Consider the following 22,297-nt stretch of genomic DNA (forward strand, 5'->3'; position numbering starts at 1 on the left):
TGCGGTGCCAGCTACTCAGGAGGTGAAGGCAAGAGGATCCCTTGAGCCCAGGAGTTTGAGACCAGCCCCAGCAACACAGTGAGACCTCAAAAACAACCCAGTTATGTTACGAGAATCTGGTTGGACATGCTTCACCACCACCCAGAAGAGCCCCATGGGGATGTAGAGATTAGACCCAACCATCTCTAAGGCCCATTCCCAAATGGAATTTTAGAATTTCAGGTGACAGCCAGGCACAATGGCTCATGTCTGTAATCCCAGCACTTTGGGAGGCTGAGGCGGGTGGATCACCTGAGGTCAGGAGTTCAAGATCAGCCTGGCCAACATGGCAAAACCCCATCTCTACTTAAAAAAAAAAAAAAAAAAAAAAAAAAAGACCGGGCGCAGTGGCTCACACCTGTAATCCCAGCACTTTGGGAGACCGAGGCGGGTGGATCACGAGGTCAGGAAATCAACACCATCCTGGCTAACACGGTGAAACCCTGTCTCTACTAAAAAATACAAAAAATTAGCCGGGTGCGGTAGTGGTCTCCTGTAGTCTCAGCTACTCGGGAGGCCGAGGCAGGAGAATAGTGTGAACCCGGAAGGCAGAGCTTGCAGTGAGCTGAGATTGTGCCACTGCACTCCAGACTGGGTGACAGAGCAAAGACTCCATCTCAAAAAAAAAAAAAAATTAGCCAGATGTGGTGGCACTCCTGTAATCCCAGCATTTTGGGAGGCCAAGGCAGGCAGATCACTTGAGGTCAGGAGTTTGAGACCAGCCTGGCCAACACGGTGAAACCCCACCTCTACTAAAAATACAAAATAAACTGGATATGGTGGCATATGGCTATAATCCCAGACACTAGGGAAGCTGAGGCATGAGAATCACTTGAACCTGGGAGGCAGAGGTTGCAGTAAGCTGAGATCGCACCACTGTACTCCAGCCTGGGCAACACAGAGAGACTCCACCTCAAAACAAAACAAAACAAAAAAGAATTTCAGGTGACCATTTTCTTGTCCTTAATGTGACAATATCCATTTTTTTTTTTTTTGGAGATGAAGTCTTGCTTTTGTCCCCCAGGTTGGACACGATCTCAGCTCACTGCAACCTCCACTTCCCGGGTTCAAGCGATTCTCTTGCCTCAGCCTCCCGAGTAGCTGGGATTACAGGTGGCTGCCACCATCTCGGCTAATTTTTGCATTTTTAATAAAGATGGGGTTTCACCATGTTGGCCAGGCTGGTCTGGAACTCCTGACCTCAGGTGATCCGTCTGCCTCGGCCTCCTAAAGTGCTGGGATTACAGGCATGAGCCACCATGCCTGGCTGATACCCAAAATTTTATAGCACTTACATCATCATGCCAGTCACTGGTCTATGCATTTTTTTTTTTTTTTTTCAAGACAGAGTTTCACTCTTGTTGCCCTGGCTAGAGTGCAATGGTGCGATCTCGCCTCACTGCAACCTCCCCCTCCCGGGTTCAAGTGATTCTCCTGCCTCAGCCTCCCGAGTAGCTGGGATTACAGGAGTGTGCCACCACACCTGGTTAATTTTGTATTTTTAGTACAGACGGAGTTTTTCCATGTTGGTCAGGCTGGTCTCATATTAAAACTTATAGGACATCTATAGGCCAGGCGTGGTGGCTCACACCTGTAATCCCAGCACTTTGGGAGGCCGAGGCAGGCGGATCACCTGAGGTCAGAAGTTCGAGACCAGGCTGACCAACATGGTGAAACCCCGTCTCTACTAAAAATACAAAAATTTAGCCAAGCGTGGTAGTGCGTCTGTAGTCCCAGCTACTGGGGAGGCTGAGGCACGAGAATTGCTTGAACCTAGGAGGTGGAGGTTGCAGTAAGCCGAGATCACACAACTGCACTCCAGCCTGGGCGACAGAGCAAGACTCCATCTCACACACACACACAAAAGCTACCTCCCCACAAAAAATAAAAACTTATGTCCACAAAAGACTTGCTCAAGGATGTAAATAGGTGCTAATAGCCAAAAGCTAGAAACATCCAAAATGTCTATCAACAAGAGAATGGATAAACAAATAGTGCATATACATCCACACAATGCAATACAAGTTAGCACTAAAAAGGAACAGATTGCTAACACATACCACATATACTAAGTGAAAGGAGCCAGGCACAAAAGAGAATTGATACCGCATGATTCTTTTTAGATGAGGTTCTATACATGTATAGTCTTAACAGGGGTAAACTCTGGTGATAAAAAGGAGACTGAACCAAAATGGGCCCCATGGGTGGGGAGCAGTGGTGCACATCTGTAATGACAGCTACTGGGTGGCTGAGGTAGAAAGATCACTTGAGCTCAGGAGTTCAAGGATAGCCTGAGCAACACAGCAAGACCCCATCTCAAAAAAAAACGGGGTGCGGGGTGCGGGCGGAGTGTGCCTGAAACTTTCTAGGATAATAGAACTGTCTAGGATAATAGATGATGGCAACATGGATGTGGATGTTTACATTTGTCAAAATTCATAGGGCCGGGCACGGTAGCTCACGCCTATGATCCCAGAACTTTGGCGGGTGGATCACCTGAGGTCAGGAGTTTAAGACCAGCCTGGCTAACATGGTCAAACCCCATCCTTATGAAAAATACAAAAATTAGCCAGTCGTGTTGGTGCATGCTTGTAATCCCAGCTAGTTGGGAGGCTGAGGCAGGGGAATCCCTTGAATCCAGGAGGCAGAGGTTGCAGTGAGCTGAGATAGTGCCATTGTACTCCAGCCTGGGTGACAAGAGTGAAACTCTCTCTCTCAAAAAAAAAAAAAAATTCATAGAACTGTAGACTTCAGATCTGTGTATTTTGCTCAGGCATGGTCGCTCACGCCTGTAATCACAGCACTTTGGGAGGCCGAGGTGGGTGGACCACTTGAGGTCAGGAGTTTGAGACCAGCCTGGCCAACATGGTAAAATCCTATCTCCACCAAAAATACAAAAATTAGTTGGGTGTGGTGGCGCATGCCTGTAGTTCAAGCTGCTCAGGGGGCTGACACAGGAGAATCACTTGAACTTGGGAGGCTACAATGAGCCGAGATTGCGCCACCACACTCCAGCCTGGGCAACAGAACAAGACCCCATCTCAAAAAAAAAAAAAAAAAAAACTATGTATTTATTTTATGATATGTACATTTAATAAAGAAAGCAAACTTATACAATGCAGCTAAAACGACACTTATAGGGAAATATATAGCCTTAAGTGCATATATTAGAAAAGAGAGGGCTGGGCGTGGTGGCTCACGCCTGTAATCCTGGCACTTTGGGAGGCCGAGGTGGGTGGATCATGAGATCAGGAGATTGAGACCATCTTGGCTAACATGGTGAAACCTTGTCTCTACTAAAAAAAATACAAAAAATTAGCCGGGCATGGTGGCAGGCGCCTGTGGTCCCAGCTACTCGGGAGGCTAAGGCAGGACAATGGTGTGAACCCAGCGGGGCGGAGCTTTCAGTGAGCCAAGATCGAGCCACTGCACTCCAGCCTGGGCAGCAGAGCTAGACTCCATCTCAAAAAAAAAAAAAAAAAAAAAAGAAAAGAGAGGCAGGGCAAGGTGGCTCACACCTGTAAACTCAGCACTTTGGGAGGCCGAGCCAGGCAGATCACCTGAGGTCGGGAGTTCGAGACCAGCCTGACCAACATGGAGAAACCCCATCTCTACTAAAAATACAAAATTAGCTGCTGGGTGTGGTGGCACATGCCTGTAATTCCAGCTACTCGGGAGGCTGAGGCAGGAGAATCGCTTGAACCTGGGAGGCGGGGGTTGAGGTGAGCCAAGATCGCACCATTGCACTCCAGCCTGGGCAACAGAGTGAAACGTCTTAAAAAAAAAAGAGAAATATTCAAAATTGATAAACCAAGCACAGAACTTATGAAGTTAAAAAAAGAACAGCAGAGGCCAGGCGCAGTGGCTCACGCCTGTAATCCCAACACTTTGAGAGGCCAAGACAGGTGGATCACCTGAGGTTGGGAGTTTGAGATCAACCTGACCAACATGGAGAAACCTCATCTCTACTAAAAATACAAAATTAGCCGGACGTGGTGGTGCATACCTGTAATCCTAGCTACTCAGGAGGCTGAGGCAGGAGAATCACTTGAACCCTGGAGGCAGAGGCTGCAGTGAGCCAATATCCAGCCATTGCACTCCAGCCTGGACAACAAGAGTGAGACTCTGTCTCAAAAAAAAAAAAAAAAAAAGAGAGAAAAAAAGAAAAAAAGAACAGCAGAATAAGTCTTAAGGAGAAGAAAACAATAAAAGTGGAGCAATAATGAGACAGAAAACGAACAGTAGAAAAGGTCAGTAGTTAAAAGTTTAACATCATGGCTCAGGCCTGTAATCTCAGCATTTTGGGAAGCTGAGGCAGGCAGATCACTTGAGGTCAGGAGTTTGAGACCAGCCTGGGTAACATGATGAAACCCCATCTCTACAAAAAATACAAAAATTAGCTGGGCTTGGTGGTGGCATGTGACTGTAGTCCCAGCTACTAAGGAGGCTGAGGTGGGAGGATCACTTGAGCCCAGGAGGTCGAGGTTGCAGTAAACCATGATCATACCACTGCATTCCAGCCTGGGCTACAGAGTAAGACCCTATCTCAGAAAAAAAAAAAGTTTAATATCAAAAAGACTAACAAAACAAACAAAACTTAGGTAATGTTGATCAAGAAAAATAAGATTAATATCAATAACATTAGAGATTTTAAAAGTTTTTTGTGGTGTGTGTGTGTGTGTATATATATACATATATATATATATATATATATATATATATTTTTTTTTTTTTTTTTTTTTTTTTTTTTTCCCTGAGACAGAGTCTTGCTATGTAGCCCAGGCTGGAGTGCAGTGGTGCAATCTTGGCTCACTGCAACCTCTGCCTCCCAAGTTCAAGCAATTCTCATGCCTCATTCAGCCTCTCGAATAGTTGGGATTATAGGTGTGAGCCACAGTTCCTGGCCAAAAGTGATACATTTAAATCTATGGCAGAGGGTTAAAAGATGAGAAAACTATAAGCAACTTAGCACCAATAAATTTGATACAGACAAATTAGATGGTACTACAGAAAAACATAATTTACCAAAAACTAACTGAAGAAGAAAGAAAAAACCTCGATAGTCCTATATATAGAATAACTCTATTTATGGCCGGGTGTGGTGGCTCATGCCTGTAATCCCAGCACTTTGGGAGGCCAAGGCGGGTGGATCACGAGGTCAGGAGTTCAAGACCAGCCTGGCCAAGATGGCAAAACCCCATCTCTACTAAAAATACAAAAAAAATAGCCAGGTGTGGTGGTGGGCACCTGTAATCCCAGCTACTCAGAGGCTTGAACCCGGGGGCAGAGGTTTCAGTGAGCCGAGATTGCGCCACTGTACTCTTTCTTGGGCAACAGAGCTAGACTTTGTTTCAAAATAAAAAAAGAATAACTATTTATTATTATTCAAACCAGTATATCTTTTAAAGTGAAAGGAAGCACCAATTATAAATATGCCAGGATAACAGCTATAACCTGGCACTAGCCCAAGCAAACAAGGATATATGGTCTATTTATCTACAGTCATAAACACAAATTAAATCAGTAATTTAAAATCTTCTTACAAAGATGGCAACAGAATGTTTTACAGGAATATTCTAACAAACATTAAAAAAAGCATCAATTCTAATTTTATGTCGCCTTTCATAGGTATTAAAAAACAAATACTGCCAACTCAGTCAGCGAGGTTAGTAAAATCTTAAACCAGCCAAACATAGTATGAGAAAGAAAAATTAAAGGTCAATGTCACTTATGAGCATATATGCTGATACCTTGCTCAAAATATAAGCAAACCAAACCCAGCAGTATATAAACAAGATAAAGTATCATGTCCTAATTGGATTTATCCCAGAAATGCAAAGAAAATTTAACATAAAAAATTACTGGGGCCAGGTGTAGTGGCTCAGGCCTGTAATCCCAGAATTTTGGGAAGCCGGGGTGGGTGGATCATTTGAGGTCTGGGGTTCGAAACCAGCCTGAGCAACATGGTGAAACCCTGCCTCTACTAAAAATACAAAAATTAGTTGGGCGTGGTGGTGCACGCCTATAGTCCTAGTTACTTGGAGGCCAAGGCATGAGAATCGCTTAAACCTGGGAGGCGGAGGTTGCTGTGAGATGAGATCGTGCCACTGTACTCTAGCCTGAGAGACAGAGCGAGAGCCTGTCTCAAAAAAAAAAAAAAAAAAAATTAATGTAGGCCAATTGCAGTGGCTCACTCCTGTAATCTCAGAACTTTGGAAGGCCAAAGTAGGAGAATCACTTGAGCCAGGAAGTTTGATAATCCTGGGCAACATGGTGAGGCCCCATTTCTTATTTTTTTGAGACAGAGTTTGCTCGTTGCCCAGGCTGGAGTGCAATGGCGCGATCTCAGCTCACTGCAACGTCCACCTCCCAGATTCAAGCGATTCTCATTCCTCAGCCTCCCAAGCAGCCAAGATTACAGGCACCCGCCACACCTGGCTAATTTTTTGTATTTTTAGTAGAGACGGGGTTTTACCATGTTGGCCAGGCTAGTCGAACTCCTGACCTCAGGTGACCACCTGCCTCAGCCACCCAAAGTATTGGGATTACAGGTGTGAGCCACCGTGCCCGGCCTGAGACCCCATTTCTACAAAAAAAATTTTTTTAAATTAGCAGGGTGTGGTGGTGTGTGCCTGGGTCCCAGCTACTTGGGAGGCTAAGGGGGTAGGAGTCCTTGAGCACCAGAGCTCAAGGCTACAGTGAGCTATGATTGCACCATGGCACTCCAGCCTGAGTGCAGACCAAGACCCTGTCTTAAAATAATAATAATAATAATTAATGTAATTTATAACACTCATAGATGAAAAACAAAAACTCATATCATCTCATCTCAATAGATGTAGAAAAAGCACGTGATAAGATTTAACAACATTAAGGTAGATTTAGAGGTTTAAAAAAAAAAAGCTTTGGCCTGGCACGGTGGCTCATACCTGTAATCCCAGCACTTTGGGAGGCCGAGGCGGGTGGATCACGAGGTCAGGGGATCAAGACCATCCTGGCTAACACGGTGAAACCCCGTTTCTACTAAAAATACAAAAAATTAGCTAAGCATGGTGGCGGGCGCCTGTAGTCCCAGCTACTCAGGAGGCTGAGAGGCAGGAGAATGGCGTGAACCCGGGAGGCGGAGCTTGCAGTGAGCCAAGATCACGCCACTGCACTCCAGCCGGGGCGACAGAGTGAGACTCCATCTCAAAAAAAAAAAAAAAAAAAAAAAGATTTAACAACAAACTAGACATTAAGGAAACTTCCTTTATCTATTAAACAGCATCTACTCTAAACCTACAGCAATCATTATTATGAGTGGGAAGCCATTAGAAGCATTATCCTTTAAGTTCAGGAATAAGGAAAGGATGCCTGCTGTCCCTGCTTCTAGCTGACATTAAATTGGAGGGTCTAGCAAAACACTAAACAAAGGAAAATAAATGAAAGGTATAGAATTGAAAAAAACCAACTTCATTATTAATAGATGCTATGACTATCTACATGGAATCTCTTCAAGTCCACAAATTATTAAAATTAATTAGGCGAATGATAAAATGAACACAATTCATAGTATCTCAATGAGATTTGTTAGAGGGATGGCACAGAGAAGGGAACACAGGAAGCTCCTATATAACTGGTGACATATTTCTCAAGTTGCAGGGTAAGTATGTTTAGTTTTATTATACTACTTCACAATATACATACACACATGTATATAAATACCTACATACATATATATGACTTACATTCTTTTGTCTGTATATGCTTCATAAGTCAATTATAACATTTGAAACATGTTTTTACTTTCTATATTGTACACTTATTGGTTGTTTTATTCTTTTTCAACAAAAATGTAAAAAGGTCTATGTTTTTAAAAATGATTAAAGAAAGAAAAAGAACAAAAGGAAATGAAGGGAGGCTGGAATTTCACCAAGAGCTTGATAGATGGGCGGGTGGATGGCCATGAGGGTGGGTAGTAAGGCCAAGTCCAATTGAAGTCAGGACAAGGGCTTAGTCAAGGACTGAGCAGAGGCTGGTAGAATTGGAGGGAAGTCTGATAGCACTGACCTTCAAAAGGGCAGTTTTTAAAGACGGGCAGGAGGCGGAGCCCAAATGCAGGGGGTTAAATGGTGAATGAATAAATAGCAAAAAATTGGAAACCACCCAAGGGCCTAACAATCAGGGCCTGGCTAAGCAACCATAGTACCATTCATAGGAGAAATGATGCTGTGTCCATACATAGGCGGGCTTATAAAATTAGGTGACGTAAAAAATTTCAGGACACAAAATAGCATTTGTGCAGATTACAATTATGAAAGGACATGCATGTGCCGCGAGAGCCAGAAAGGGCTGGACAGGATCGAGAGCAGCTCACGGATGCTGCTTTAAAGTCTATGGGATTTTCTTTCTTTTTTGGAATGCTGGCGATCCACAAACAAAAACACATAATGTTGCTTTAAAATAAAAAGAGTGGCTGTTGAAGAAATGGAGACAGCAGGTGAAGGCCACTCAGTGAAGAAACCTGACGGTGACAGGAAGAAATGAGCCGGCAGAGCAGCTGGCGGGGTGTGAACGCTGGGGACAGCAGCTGGTGGGGGAGCCGGGGACTGGGGGGAAGTGGGGAGAGGAAGAGAGGAGGCTGTTCTGTTTCCTTTATTGCCTATATCTCTACCTTATTTTTTAATTTAAAACATAGTAGTACCTCTTGGCTAGGCGCAGTGGCTCACACCTGTAATCTCAGCACTTTGGGAGGTCGAGGCAGTTGGATCACTTCAGGTCAGGGGTTCGAGATCGGCCTGGCCAACATGGCGAAACCCCATCTCTACTAAAAATACAAAAACTGGCTGGGTGTGGCGGGTGCCTGTAATCCCAGCTACTCAGGAGTCTGAGGTGAGAGAATCACTTAAACCCAGGAGGCAGAGGTTGCAGTGAGCTGAGATCGTGCCACTGCACTCCAGCCTGGTCAACAAAGGTAAAACTCTGTCTCACAAAAAAAAAGAAAAAGAAAAAGTACCTATTGAGACAAATTCAAACAGTCCAGAGTGTGTATGTATAATGTGACAGAACCCTCAGCCTCACCCCTACTCCCCACTGTCAACAGCTCAGTGTGCAGCTTTCCAGAGCTGCACCATTTTCTTCTACTTGCAGTGCACTGATTTTTAATTACAAAGTAAGATAGGCTGGATTTTAATTACAAAGTAAGATGGGCTTGTTAAAATGTAGGATTAGAGAAAATAAAGAGTGAAATATCCAATCCGGCTGAAATCTCCCAACAGAGCTAACTGTTGTTGATTGGTCTGGAAAGGGTCTACGTGCATGTAAATACTTATGTACATATTCATTTACGGTTTTATGGTTGGTTGTTTTTACAGAAGCAGTAACATTTCCTATCTATAGTTGAGCAGTTTCATGCTACATCATGGTGGATCCCTCCCAAGTCACCACTGCCTAACATTCCACAGAATATAGTTGAAAGGTAAACTTCAGGGAACACAGGGGCATCTCTTTCCCTACGATTGGCAGGAAAGGAGCTCTAGAAACAAAAGGTTCAAGATAGAAGGAGATATTGCTTGGAGGGGGGCTGCCCGTGGGGACAGGGAATATGCAGACAGAGAGGGTCTTCTTTCCGCCTTCTTCTCTTAAGCCAGAGTCCCATCCAAATATAGCTAAGCTATACAGAACTGCAAGGGGGAAGGGTTGTGATTGGAGCCTGAGTGATAAGGGTCACTGCTGGGGGCTCAACTTCCTTGAGTGGACTGCTCTTCTCTCAACTGTGGCTAGGTCAGGCCTACTTATCAGAAACCTTAAGGGGAGGCTGGGTGCGGTGGCTCATGCTTATAACTCCAGCACTTTGGGAGGCCGAGGCGGTTGGATTGCCTGGGCCCAGGAGTTCAAGACCAGCTTGGGCCACATGGTGAAACCCCGTCTTTACAAAAAAATACAAAAATTGGGCCAGGAGCAGTGGCTCACGCCTGTAATCCCAGGACTTTGGGAGGCTGAGGCAGGCGGATCACCTGAGGTCAGGAGTTCAAGACCAGCCTGGCCAACATGGTGAAACCCTGTCTCTACTAAAAATACAAAAATTAGCCAGGTGTGGTGGCAGGTTCCTGTAATCCCAGCTACTCGGGAGGCTGAGGCAGGAGAATCACTTGAATCTGGGAGGCAGAGGTTGCAGTGAACCAAGATTGCAGCATGCCACTCCAGCCTGGGCAACAAGACTGAAACTCCGTCTCAAAACAAAAAAACAAAACAAAACAAAACAAACAAAAAAACAAAAACTAGCCGGGGTGGTGGCACACACCCATAGTCCCAGCTACTCGGGAGGCTAAGGTGGGCAGATCGCTTGAACGCAGGAGGTGGAGGTTGCAGTGGGCCAAGATTGTGCCACTGCACTCCAGCCTAGGCGATAGAGCGAGACCCTGTCTCAAAAAAAATAAACAAACAAAAACCTTAAGGGGAGCCCTAGAATAGTGATTCTCAAAGTGTGGTCCCTATACCAGTAGAAGCAGCATCAACAACTTAGAAATGCAGATTCTTGGGCCCCACTCAGTCCTACTGAATCAGAATCTCTCAGCAATCAGTGTTTAACAGGCCCTCTAAGGAATGCAGGCTAAGCTTGGAGAACCTTTGTTCTAGAATGTGGATTTGGGTGTGATTCTTTCATCCCTCAGGCACCCCCATGGTTTATTCTCCTAGAGGACAAGCAAGAGTCAGCCCTGAAGGGGATGGGTTATCAACTTCATAAGTGGTTTCTTTTGTGAGCTTAGAGGTGGTAGGCAAAGTCCGTGACCTAGGTAGTACCTGGAAGAGCCCTCCCTCTCTTCTCATGACACCACTTCCATCTCTCTACACCCCTCCAAATAAAACAGAAAGGGAGGGGGCAGTGGAAAGCCACTGCTTTCCACCTTCCTGTAACTGTGTCCCCTGCCCTGGGGCACTGCCCTTTGCAGCATGGAGGACACAAGAGTAGGGAGTGAAGCTTTTGAATGAGGGGGAGGAAATGGGATGTGGCTTCGTGTGGCTGGGTTAGGGGAGGGAGTTGGAAGGAGAGGAGGGAGGAAGGGAGAGGAAGAATGTCCTCATTTCACCCAGCTGCCTCAGCCTGCACCTGTTCAGCTGAGGCCCAAGGAAAGACACCAAGCCCGACAGTAAATGAAACATGGCCCCACCCCACCTAGCGGGGCTCCTTCCCACACTGCAGCGGGGCCGGGTTAACTGACAGGAAAACTGTGAATGATTTCAGGTGGCTGAATGAGGGGCTGGGGAAACAGCTGTGCTCCTCTGCGGGGTGGAGCAACTGTCTTCTGTGACCCCCAGGCTCTCAGAGCTTGGGCAAGATCAGCAGAAGTCAGACAGGTTGAGACCTGCTCAGAGACCTTCTCATACTGAAGGTGACATCGCTGCCATCAGCACTGAGGAGGTTCCAGGTGGTTAAGCCCTACAACATTCCACAACATTCTTTAGTTCATTTATAGGCAACTATCTTCTTCTTTTTTTTTTTTTTTTTTAATAGACTGTTATTTAGAGCAGTTTTAGTTTCACAGGAAAATTGAGAGGAAATGTTAAGTTTCCTTTTGCTCTGTCCTCCATAGAAACCCTCCAGGAGTTTATCCAAGCAGTCAATCAGTCATTTCACAAGCATCCAATGAGGGCTTTCAACAGTGATTCTCCAACCTGTAAGAATAACCGGTAGTGAATGAATGAATTTACATTGACTGATTGATTCACTGAGACAGAATCTCACTCTGTCACCCAGGCTGGAGTACGTTGGTGTAATCACAGCTCACTGCAGCCTCAAACTCCTGGGATCAAGCTCCTGGGATCAAGCAATTCTTCTGCCTCAGCCTGCCAAGTAGCTAGGACCACAGCAAGTACCTAGGCCACCATGCCTGGCTAATTTTAAAAATTTATTTGTAGAGATGGGATCTCACTTTGTTGCCCAGGCTGGTCTCAAACTCCTGGCCTCCAGCAATCCTTCTGCCCCAGCCTCCCAAAATGCTGAGATTATAGGTATAAGCCACCAAGCCTGGCTAACTGGGAATTTATTAAAGAGGCAAGCCCTGGTCACTCCATCAGAGATTTTGATTCAGGAGGTCTGGAGTGGGGTCCGGGATTATGTATTTTTGACACACTCTGCAGGAGATGATACATTTGACATGCTGGGCCCTAACTGGAGAAACTCAGGCACGGTGTGAGATACAAAGGGTCAGCTAGTAAGTTGCTCTGGTGGGAAGGAAGGAAGGAAGGAAGGAAGCAGTGAACATTAAGGACCCAAATCCTCCTACCTCCACCACCCTAGAATTGAACACGCAGAGTACTGAGCCCTCCACCTGAAAATGCAGATAGCCATGAATAGATGGGTGTAAACTGAGGCAGTGGAGGGGGAGGGGTACTCCCAAGCCCTGAAAATCTCAGAGTAGAAGGCCACCAACAACAGCACTCACCGGCGCTGAGCTTCCTTCTACAGAAACCTGCAAAGACTCAGAGCAAGGAAGAAATACACCAGGAAAATGTCATAGGATCATCCTGAGGTAAGGTCCTGAGCAAGGCAGCCTTTCCATGCCTGCATCTCCTCATCTGCCAAATGTGGAGCATGATGGTCCCTGTCAAACAGGGTTACAGGTGTTGAGCCACCATGCCCAGCTGCATTAGCTCATTTTTTTAAGACTTTGCTTAAGAGTTCGTTGCCCACTCTTCAAAAATGTTGATGTCATGGAAGACAAAAACTAAGGAATCATGTCAGGTTAAACAAAACTTGGGGAGACAGAACAACTGAATATAATCCACGATCTGGGACATTGTTTTCATTTCTGTAAAGCATAACATTGGAGAACAGCCTGGCCAATATGGCAAAACCCCATCTCTACTAAAAATACAAAAATATATTCGCTGGGCATGGTGGCGGGCGCCTGTAATCCCAGCTACTTGGGAGGCTGAGGCAGGAGAATCACTTGGACCTGGGGTGGGGTTGGGGTGGAGAGTGGAGGTTGCAGTGAGCCAAGATCACACCACTTCACTCCAGCCTGGGCAAAAGAGACTTTGTCTCAAAAACAAAATGAAAATAAAAAACAAAACCAAAAAAGTTAGCTGGCAGTGGTGATATGTGCCTGTAATCCCAGCTACTCAGGAGGCTGAGGCAGAAGAATCACTAGAACCCAGGAGGTGGAGGTTGTAGTGAGTAGAGATGGCGCCACTGTACTCCAGCCTGGGAGACAGCGTGAGACTCCGTCTCAAATAAATAAATAAATAAATAAAAGTGATGAGTGAAGGAGTTCTGAGAACTTGTGATTTCTACATGCTGGAATTCTGCTTATGCCCTTGGTGGTTGTTGGCTATGTAAAATGCGGGGAGTGTGGAATTATGTACATTACGAGATCTTTGTGGAAAATCCTTTTTTCTTCCCATGCATAATATGACCTGGAACTAAAAGAAGCTGCACATATAAATTCATCCAAGCTTCTACCAGATTCATTATATGCTATCCTGACACAGATGAATCCAGGCTCTTTTTATATGCTTCTGGAGACGGGAAAGTCGCCCCCCTCACAGCCTGTTCTATTACTGGTCAGTTCTGACTACTAGAACATTCCTTGACCTACTGAGCTGAAACTTTCCTTCCTGGAGCCTCTACCCACTGATCCGGTCCTGTTTTCTGGGTAGTGGGGCCTCTACCTGCTGATCCTGGTCCTACTGCCTGTTTAGGGGCGATACGGGACCCCTAATGATCTTAGTCATCCTTTCCTAAATAAGTTCCAGTTCGTCAGTGTCTCTCTCGAGTGTAAACGCAGTGCTCCAGGATCCAACTTGATAATCAGATAGCAGAGGGAACATGATCTCCCAAGTGCTGGACATTCCTTTGACACAGCCTAAGGTAGAGTTAGGCTTTTTTCAAAATTGAATCACACGGTTGATTCATGAGTTTAGAGCCAACTTAAACCACAGTTTTCTCTTGTGAACCATGGTTAACTGCTGTTGGTCTCAGCAGTGTTCACTATGAGACATCTCATTGTATGTTCGTTTACTTATTGTCTGTCTCAAGACATTGCTAGAATGTAAGCTATAGGAGGGCAGGGGTGTTGGCTTGTTCTGAATCCCCAACACCTAGAACAAACAAGTCTTGGCACATAGCAGACATTCAATAAATACATGTTGAGCAAATAAGTAACTGTTAAGGCTGGGCGCGGTGGCTCAAGCCTGTAATCCCAGCACTTTGGGAGGCCGAGACGGGCGGATCACGAGGTCAGGAGATCGAGACCATCCTGGCTAACACCGTGAAACCCCGTCTCTACTAAAAATACAAAAAACTAGCCGGGCGAGGTGGCGGGCGCCTGTAGTCCCAGCTACTCCGGAGGCTGAGGCAGGAGAATGGCCTAAACCCGGGAGGCGGAGCTTGCAGTGAGCTGAGATCCAGCCACTGCACTCCAGCCCGGGCTACAGAGCAAGACTCCGTCTCAAAAAAAAAAAAAATAAAAATAAATAAATAAATAAATAACTGTTAAGCCACATCTCACCTATCCTGTATTTTTATAATTTATTTGTAATTCACACCCAGTCTTCTAACAAGAGAGGTTTGAGGTGATTGCTTTTCTGAATCCTTTTGTTAACTTCAGAATAAACTTTGTTCTTGTTGAATTTTATATTGTTAAATTTTCATCATTAGTTCAGCCTACTGAGATCTAATTTCTGGCTCTCTCAATCTACATTTCAGCAGTCCCTTCCAGTTCCAAGCCATTCATTCAAGAATGACTCAGGGCCAGGCACAGTGGCTCACGCCTGTAATCCCAGCACTTTGGGAGGCCAAGGCAGGCGGATCATGAGGTCAACAGACTGAGACCATCCTGGCTAACATGGTGAAACTTCATTTCTATGAAAAATACAAAAATTAGCTGGGCGTGGTGGTACCCGCCTATAGTCCCAGCTATTCGGGAGGCTGAGGCAGGAGAATCACTTGAACCCAGGAGGCGGAGGTTGCAGTGAGCCGAGATCGTGCCACTGCACTCCAGCCTGACAATAGAGTGAGACTCTGTCTCAAAAAAAAACCAACAAAAAAACAAACAAAAAAAGGCCTCCCTATCTCCAGAATGGCAACAATATATTAATTAACTCTCTTAGTGTATAGTCTTTCAATCAGTAAAACAAAACAAAATGCCATTAACAACTCTATTTCAAAGAATATATTAATGGCATTGGAAAATGCTCATCTTACATACATACCAGGTCAGTGGGGGATACAAAACTGTAACACAGCACATAATCCCGGTTATAGGAGAATAGTTGTCTACATAGAAATAAGACGGGAAGGAGCTGGGCATGGTGGCTCATGCCTGTAATCCCAGCACCGGGAGACTGAGGTGGGAGGATCGCTTGAGCCCCGGAGTTCGAGGCTTCATTGAGCTATGATCAAGCCACTGCACTCCAGCTTGGGTGACAGACTAGAAGGAAATATACCAAAATGTTAACAGTGATTATTTCTGAGTAGTGGTTCATTTTTATTTTATTCATTATATTTTTCAAAATCTCTTATTATAATAAGCAAGTATTTCCAACATATATACTTGTTATCCTTGTCATTATATCATTATCTGGATCACTCAGCCATACATATCTTCACTAAGGCAGTGAGAACCCAGGTGACACCTTCCTGAAATTGAGCCTGCCCTCAAAAAGTTTCTAGTCAATATCAATAACAAATATACATGTACATGCACAAACACACACATACTCATTTTAATCCTACAACAATCCTTCTATTTTTATCTTCATATTCTAGATGAAGAAACTGAGGCTCAAAGAGATTTTAAAAACTTGCTCAAGGTCATATATCTAGTATGAATCTGGGTCAGGATTTTAAACCCAGGCAGTCCAGCTCCAGAATGGACACCCTTAACCACTCTGCCATGCATATAAACTCAAAAGTAGTGCCACCCAAGGACTGATGATACTGAGTGAGTGGTGGGGGCTGTAACAGGGGGCAGGGGAGTCGACATTAGCTGAATGAGGACTATGTGACAAGTGCTTGATATACATTACCTCATTCAGGCCCTTCAACTACCCTTGCAAAAAAATATTTTATTTAAAAAAATGTTATGGCCAGGCACGGTGGCTCATGCCTGTAATCCCAGCATTTTGGGAGGCCAAGGTGGGAGGATCACGAGGTCAGGAGTTAGAGACCAGCCTGGCCAATATGGTGAAACCCGCCTCTACTAAAAATACAAAAATTAGCCGGGTATGGTGGCACGTGTCTGTAGTCCCAGCTACTCAGGAGGCTGAGGCAGGAGAATCGCTTGAACCTGGGAGTCGGAGGTTGCAGTAAGCCTAGATCACACTGCTGCACTCTGCACTCGTCCAGCCCGGACGACAGAGCAAGACTCCATCTCAATTAAAAAAAAAAAGTTTTTGTTTTTTAAATTGACAAATAAAAATTGTATATATTTATGGTGTACAATATGCTATTTTGAAATATGTATGTATTGTGGAATGGCTAAATCAAACTAATTAACATACGCGTTGCCTCACATTTTTTTGTGTATGTGGTGAGAACATAAACACTGCTCTTAGCAGTTTTCACGTATGCAATATGTTTTTTTTTTTAATTTTAATTTTTTTTTTTTTTTGAGATAGAGTCTCACTCTGTCACCCAGGCTGGAGTGCAGTGGCATGATCTTGGCTCACTGCAGCCTCCACCTCCCGGGTTCAAGCAATTCTCCTGCCTCAGCCTCCCGAGTAGCTGGGATTACAGCTGTGTGATACTACCCCCAGCTAACTTTTGTATTTTAGTAGAGACAAGGTTTCACCATGTTGACCCAGCTGGTCTTGAACTCCTGACCTCAGGTGATCCACGTGCCTCGGCCTCCCAAAGTGCTGAGATTACAGGCGTGAGCCATCGTGCCCCACAAAGCGGCCACAGTATGTTTTTATTTACCATAGTCACCATGTTGTACCATAGGTCTCTTGAACTTACTCTTCCCATCTAGCTGAAATTTGGTATCTTTTGGCCAGCATAAAAAGATATTATTTTCATCTTTGTGTTATAAATGAGGAAACTGAGATTCAGACAGGGGTTTGACCCTCTGCTGTGATAATTCAAGTTTACTAATATATCTGTCCTTCAGTTTCCTCCTCCACAACATGGGATAATAATAATTCCTACCTCACTGACAGTTGGGAAGTATTAAGTGAGAAAGTAGACTCACAACACTCAACACGGTGCCTAGCATGTGGTAAATGCTTGATAAATGTTAGCTGCTATTACTATCTTTTTTTTTTTTTTTTTTTTTTTTTTTTTTGAGACAGAGTTACTGCCCAGGCTGGAGTGCACTGGCGCCATCTCGGCTCACCGCAACCTCCAGCTCCCAGGTTCAAGCAATTCTCCCACCTCAGCCTCCTGAGTAGCTGGGATTACAGGCACACGCCATCATGCCCGGCTAATTTTTGTATTTTTAACAGAGACAGGATTTCACCATGTTGGCTAGGCTGGTCTCAAACTCCTGACCTCAAGTTATCCAAAAGCCTTGGCTTCCCAAAGTACTGGGATTACAGGTGTGAGCCACCGCACCCAGTCTGCTATTACTATTCTTGATTCCAAAGTTCACACTCTCAACTACAACATAATGACCTACTAAGTGGGCAAAGGAGAAAAGTTAATTCTGAATGATGCCATGGGGAAACATTAGATAAACGAATGGAGTCACAAAGGAGTGCCATCTGAAGGGGTTTTGATGGAGCAGCATCTCACCAGGCAGAGGAGGGCAGGGGCATGTCCTGGAAGTACAGAGGGACAAGGTCTGTTTCTGTCCCTTGCCCTGGCTCTCCCCCACACAGCATCCTGCTCCTATCATGCAGGTCTCCACCTCTGTCCCTCACTGTGGCCTGCCAGTACTCCCGCCTGCAGTGCCCATGGTCCCCTGCCTCAGCTGTCTCCCTAATCAGGGGCCCACAGCCTCTCCAGCAGGGAGTGGGAGCCCCTGGCACTTGGGGCCTGGGAGGGCCCCTGATAAACAGCTGGAGCTCTTGTTCGCACAATCTGTCATCTCTAAAGGAAAAGCAGAAACAAACCACAGAACCAGGGAGCTGGCTGATAATGAGTCACATTGCTGCTGGCAGTTCTCCACTCAGTCCTCCGGCCTCTGTATCTAGGACTTCTTGCTTGTCCTTCAAGATCCACTGCAAAAATGTCTTGTCTCCGCAAAGCCTTCCTTAACTGTACCCCCAGCCACCCCACACCCTGCAGGCTTCCATTGCATCCAGCAGAAGATCCACAACTGCCATTTATTGCACTAAATGGAAACTGGTCAGGTTGTGGGGTCCCAATCAGCCTGTTAGCTTCAGAAGGCAGGCATTTTGTCTCATGGACCTAGCCCAAAACAGAAGTGTCTATGGAAATAGTGCGATGACTGAGTAAAATATGGGTGGAATGTGGCATAGGCATTTAAGAAATCTATGTATTGACATACAAAAAACAGTTTGGCAACGGCTGGAAATTTTAACTTTTTCCAAAATAATAATTAACATTTTATATTTCAGCAACAAAATGTGGCCGGGTGTGGTGGCTTACGCCTGTAATCCCAGCACTTTGGGAGGCCGAGGCAGGCAGATCACGAGGTCAGGAGATCAGGACCATCCTGGCCACCCTGGTGAAACCCCATCTCTACTAAAAATACAAAAATTAGCCGGGCATAGTGGCGCATGCCTGCAGTGCCAGCTACTCAGGAGGCTGAAGCAGGATAATCGCTTGAACCTAGGAGGCGGAGGCTGCAGTGAGCCGAGATCCCACCACTGCACTCCTGCCTGGGTGACAGAACAAGACTCCGTCTCAAAATAAATAAATAAATAAATAAATAAAAGTAAAATGTTCACCTGAGAGGCTTTTATTTATTTACTTATTCAAGACGGAGTCTTGCTCTGTCGCCCAGGATGGAGTGCAGTGGCACAATCTCAGCTCACTGCAAGCTCTGCCTCATAGGTTCACGCCATTCTCCTGCCTCAGCCTCCCTAGTAGCTGGGACTACAGGCATCTGCCACCACGCCTGGCTAATTTTTTTGTATTTTTAGTGGAGACGGGGTTTCACCGTGTTAGCCAGGAAAAAATATGGAACGCTTCACAAATTTGTGTGTGATCCCTGCGCAGGGGCCATGCTAATCTTCTCTGTATTGTTCCAATTTTAAAAGAAAAATGCTTTTTCTTTTAGTTTTATATACCTAACACAAAATTGAAAAAGCTATCTCCAGCCGGGCACAGTGGCTTACTCCTGTAATCCCAGCACTTTGGGAGGCTGAGGTGGGCAGATCACCTGAGGTCGGGAGTTCCTAGACCAGCCTGACCAACATGGAGAAACCTCGTCTCTACTAAAAATACAAAATTAGCTGGGCGTGATGGTGCCTGTAATCCCAGCTACTTGGGAGGCTGAGGCAGGAGAATCCCTTGAACCTGGGAGGCGGAGGTTGCAGTGAGCCGAGATCATGCCATTGCACTCCAGCCTGGGCAACAAGAGTGAAACTCCATGTTAAAAAAAGAAAAAGAAAAAGATATCTCCTATCACTTTTTAAATACTGTAACGAAATATCAAATGTTAAGGGTTTCAAATCATTTTGATTGATCAATGGAACATTTCAGTCCTGTTCTAAAATGTTCATATTAGATATTCTTGTGTTTTGGGGCAAACTACTCCATATTTTCTAACAGTTGTTATAAAATTGCAATCTATAAATAAGTGTATCATCAATGGTATGGATTCAGTTTGTATAATGTCAGATACTTAAGTAAATTTACATAGCATAAAAAATGTAAAACAAAAAGGAAATGTAGGCCTGTAGCGGTGGCTCACACCTGTAATCCTATCACTTTGGGAGGCCAAGGCGAGCAGATCACTTGAGGTTAGGAGTTCGAGACCAGCCTGACCAACATGGTGAAACCCCGTCTCTACTAAAAATACAAAAATTTAGCCGGGCGTAGTGGTATACACCTGTAGTCCCAGCTACTTGGGAGGCTGAGGCAGGAGAATTGCTTGAACCTGGGAGGTGGAGGTTGCAGTGAGCTGAGATCACGCCACTGGACTCCAGCCTGGGTGACAGAGCAAGACTCTGTCTCAAAAAAAAAAAAAGGAAAGGAAATATAACACCGGGCATACAAAATGGTCCTAACTTTGTAAAAAGAGAAATGATTGCATGTGAACAGTATTCTATGATCCTATTTTAAAAGAATGAAACTATCAGTGAGTTTATAGGCACAAAAAAAAGGTTCAGAAGGATATCTAGTAACACTTAACACTGATTTTCCCTGAGGGATAGGACTTAATGATTGGGGTGGAATTTGAACTTTTATTTTCTTCCTATTTGTAATGTGTTTTTACAATAAGGAAGTTTGTTTTATATTTATAATTATAATTTTTACTATTTAATTAGCTTAAAAGTTAAATCTAAAGATTAATAATTTTTAAATTAATAAAGATGTAAGACTAGAAGGAAATCACAAAATGTAAACCAGGGCTGTCTTTGGGTGATAAGAACTATGGGTGATTTTTCTAACTTTTTAAAATTTTCCATATTGTCCAAATTCCTAAAAATAATCATTTTATAATTTTTTTAAAACCCTTAAGAACAAAGTCTTAATAAATGAATGCACTTTCCCTAGCCCTTCTTGGCGCCTGCGTCTGACCCAACATGCAGAAGGTTCTCGGCTCTCTCTCTGTCCTCCCTTGCTCCACTGTGTTGATCAGGTCCCTGGAAGGACTCTGTATGGTTCCAGCCTTCATCCACATGCCCTCCCCAGATACGGACACTGGATGACGGTGAGGGGCTGGAGCAAGAATCCCTGGCCTTGCCGGGATGATCATGGCTCCTGCCCTGCCCTTGCCTTGCATCTCAGCCCTCCAAACTCTACCAGTTCACCTCTAAAGACCACTCAGCTCTCTGGGAAGCCTTCCCCTCACCCGTAGCCTCCCCTACTCCCTTTGTCTCAGAATTCCCACAACACAGAGAACCCGCACCCCAAGACTTCATGAGCAGTCACCCCTTTATCCAGTTTCACTTTATTTTTTTAATTTTATTTTTTTTGAAACAGAGTTTCGCTCTTGTTGCCCAGGCTGGGGTGCAATGGCACGATCTCAGCTCACCGCAACCTCCGCCTTCCAGGTTCAAGCAATTCTCCTGCCTCAGCCTCCCAAGTAGCTGGGATTACAGGCATGTGCCACCATGTCCGGCTAATTTTTGTGTTTTAGTAGAGACGGGGTTTCTCCATGTTGGCCAGGGTGGCCTCAAACTCCTGACCTCAGGTGATCCGCGTGCCTCAGCCTCCCAAAGTGCTAGGATTACAGGCGTGAGCCACCACACCCGACCTCAGTTTCACTATCTTTGGTTTCAGTTACCCATTGTGCAGTACAAAAAGATATTTTGAGAGAGAGGGAGAAACAGACCACATTCACGCAACTTTTATTACAATATATAATTATAACTGTACTATTATTAGTTATTGTGGTTAATCTCTTACTGTAATTTATACATTAAACTTTATCATTGGTATGTACGTATAGGAAGAAACATAATATACAGAGAGTCTGGTACTATCCGCTGTTCCAGGCATCCACTCGGGATCTGTGAATAAGGGGCTAGTATTTTCCACCTTCTGTTCTGTTTCCCCTCACTCATTTGTTGGACCAACTCTTCCTAAGAGAATATCCTACAGAGTGATGGGCACTGTTGGAGAAACAAGGACGGTCCCAAAGGCATCAGGCACAGAGCAGTCATCCTTCACATGTGCTGAATGAATGAGAGAAGGGTGGAAACCAATGAGACAGAGCCTGTCCTCAAGGAGCGCCCAGTCTAGTAAGGACAATATGTGTTGTTATCCACACATAATACACACTAGGAAACGCTACCCAGGAGGCAGGGTACATGGGAGGAGGAGCTGAGTGGATTTAAACTGGGCTTTGAAGACTGGTCAGGTTTGGATGGAGAGAGGAGGATAAAGGGCATTCCAGGAAGGGGGACAGTGTGCACATAGCAATGGAAGCAAGAACACCCCAGGATCTATCAGATCTAGCTAGCAGGGAGAGGGTTATAAAGGTTCGCTGTGGGTAAAGGCCCGGAAAGGTGAGTTGAGCCCAGATCCTAGGAAAACAGAACACCAACAGAAGGTGAATTTGATTTTGCACGCCCTGGGAAACCTCTAACAGTCTCTGAGCTTTAGAAATGCACAGTAATCCAGGTGGGTGCCCATAAAGGGCTGAAGGAGGCTGGCAGCCACAGGGAAGAGGGACGGAGGGGAAATTCCAAACTTTGT

General features: G+C 45.0%; 1 protein-coding gene and 1 non-coding gene across 4 annotated transcripts in view; both read right to left on the reverse strand.

The window, feature by feature from the left end:
* The window catches only part of CCND3 (cyclin D3), a 230,009-nt gene that overhangs the window by 76,256 nt on the left and 131,456 nt on the right, over positions 1-22,297 (reverse strand). The window lies entirely within an intron of this gene.
* LOC126953966 (U6 spliceosomal RNA) lies at positions 19,103-19,206 on the reverse strand. The gene has a single exon (XR_007725436.1). It is a non-coding gene; the product is annotated as a U6 spliceosomal RNA (small nuclear RNA).

This window comes from Macaca thibetana, chromosome 4 (genome assembly GCF_024542745.1).
Source record: "Macaca thibetana thibetana isolate TM-01 chromosome 4, ASM2454274v1, whole genome shotgun sequence".
NCBI lineage: Eukaryota > Metazoa > Chordata > Mammalia > Primates > Cercopithecidae > Macaca > Macaca thibetana.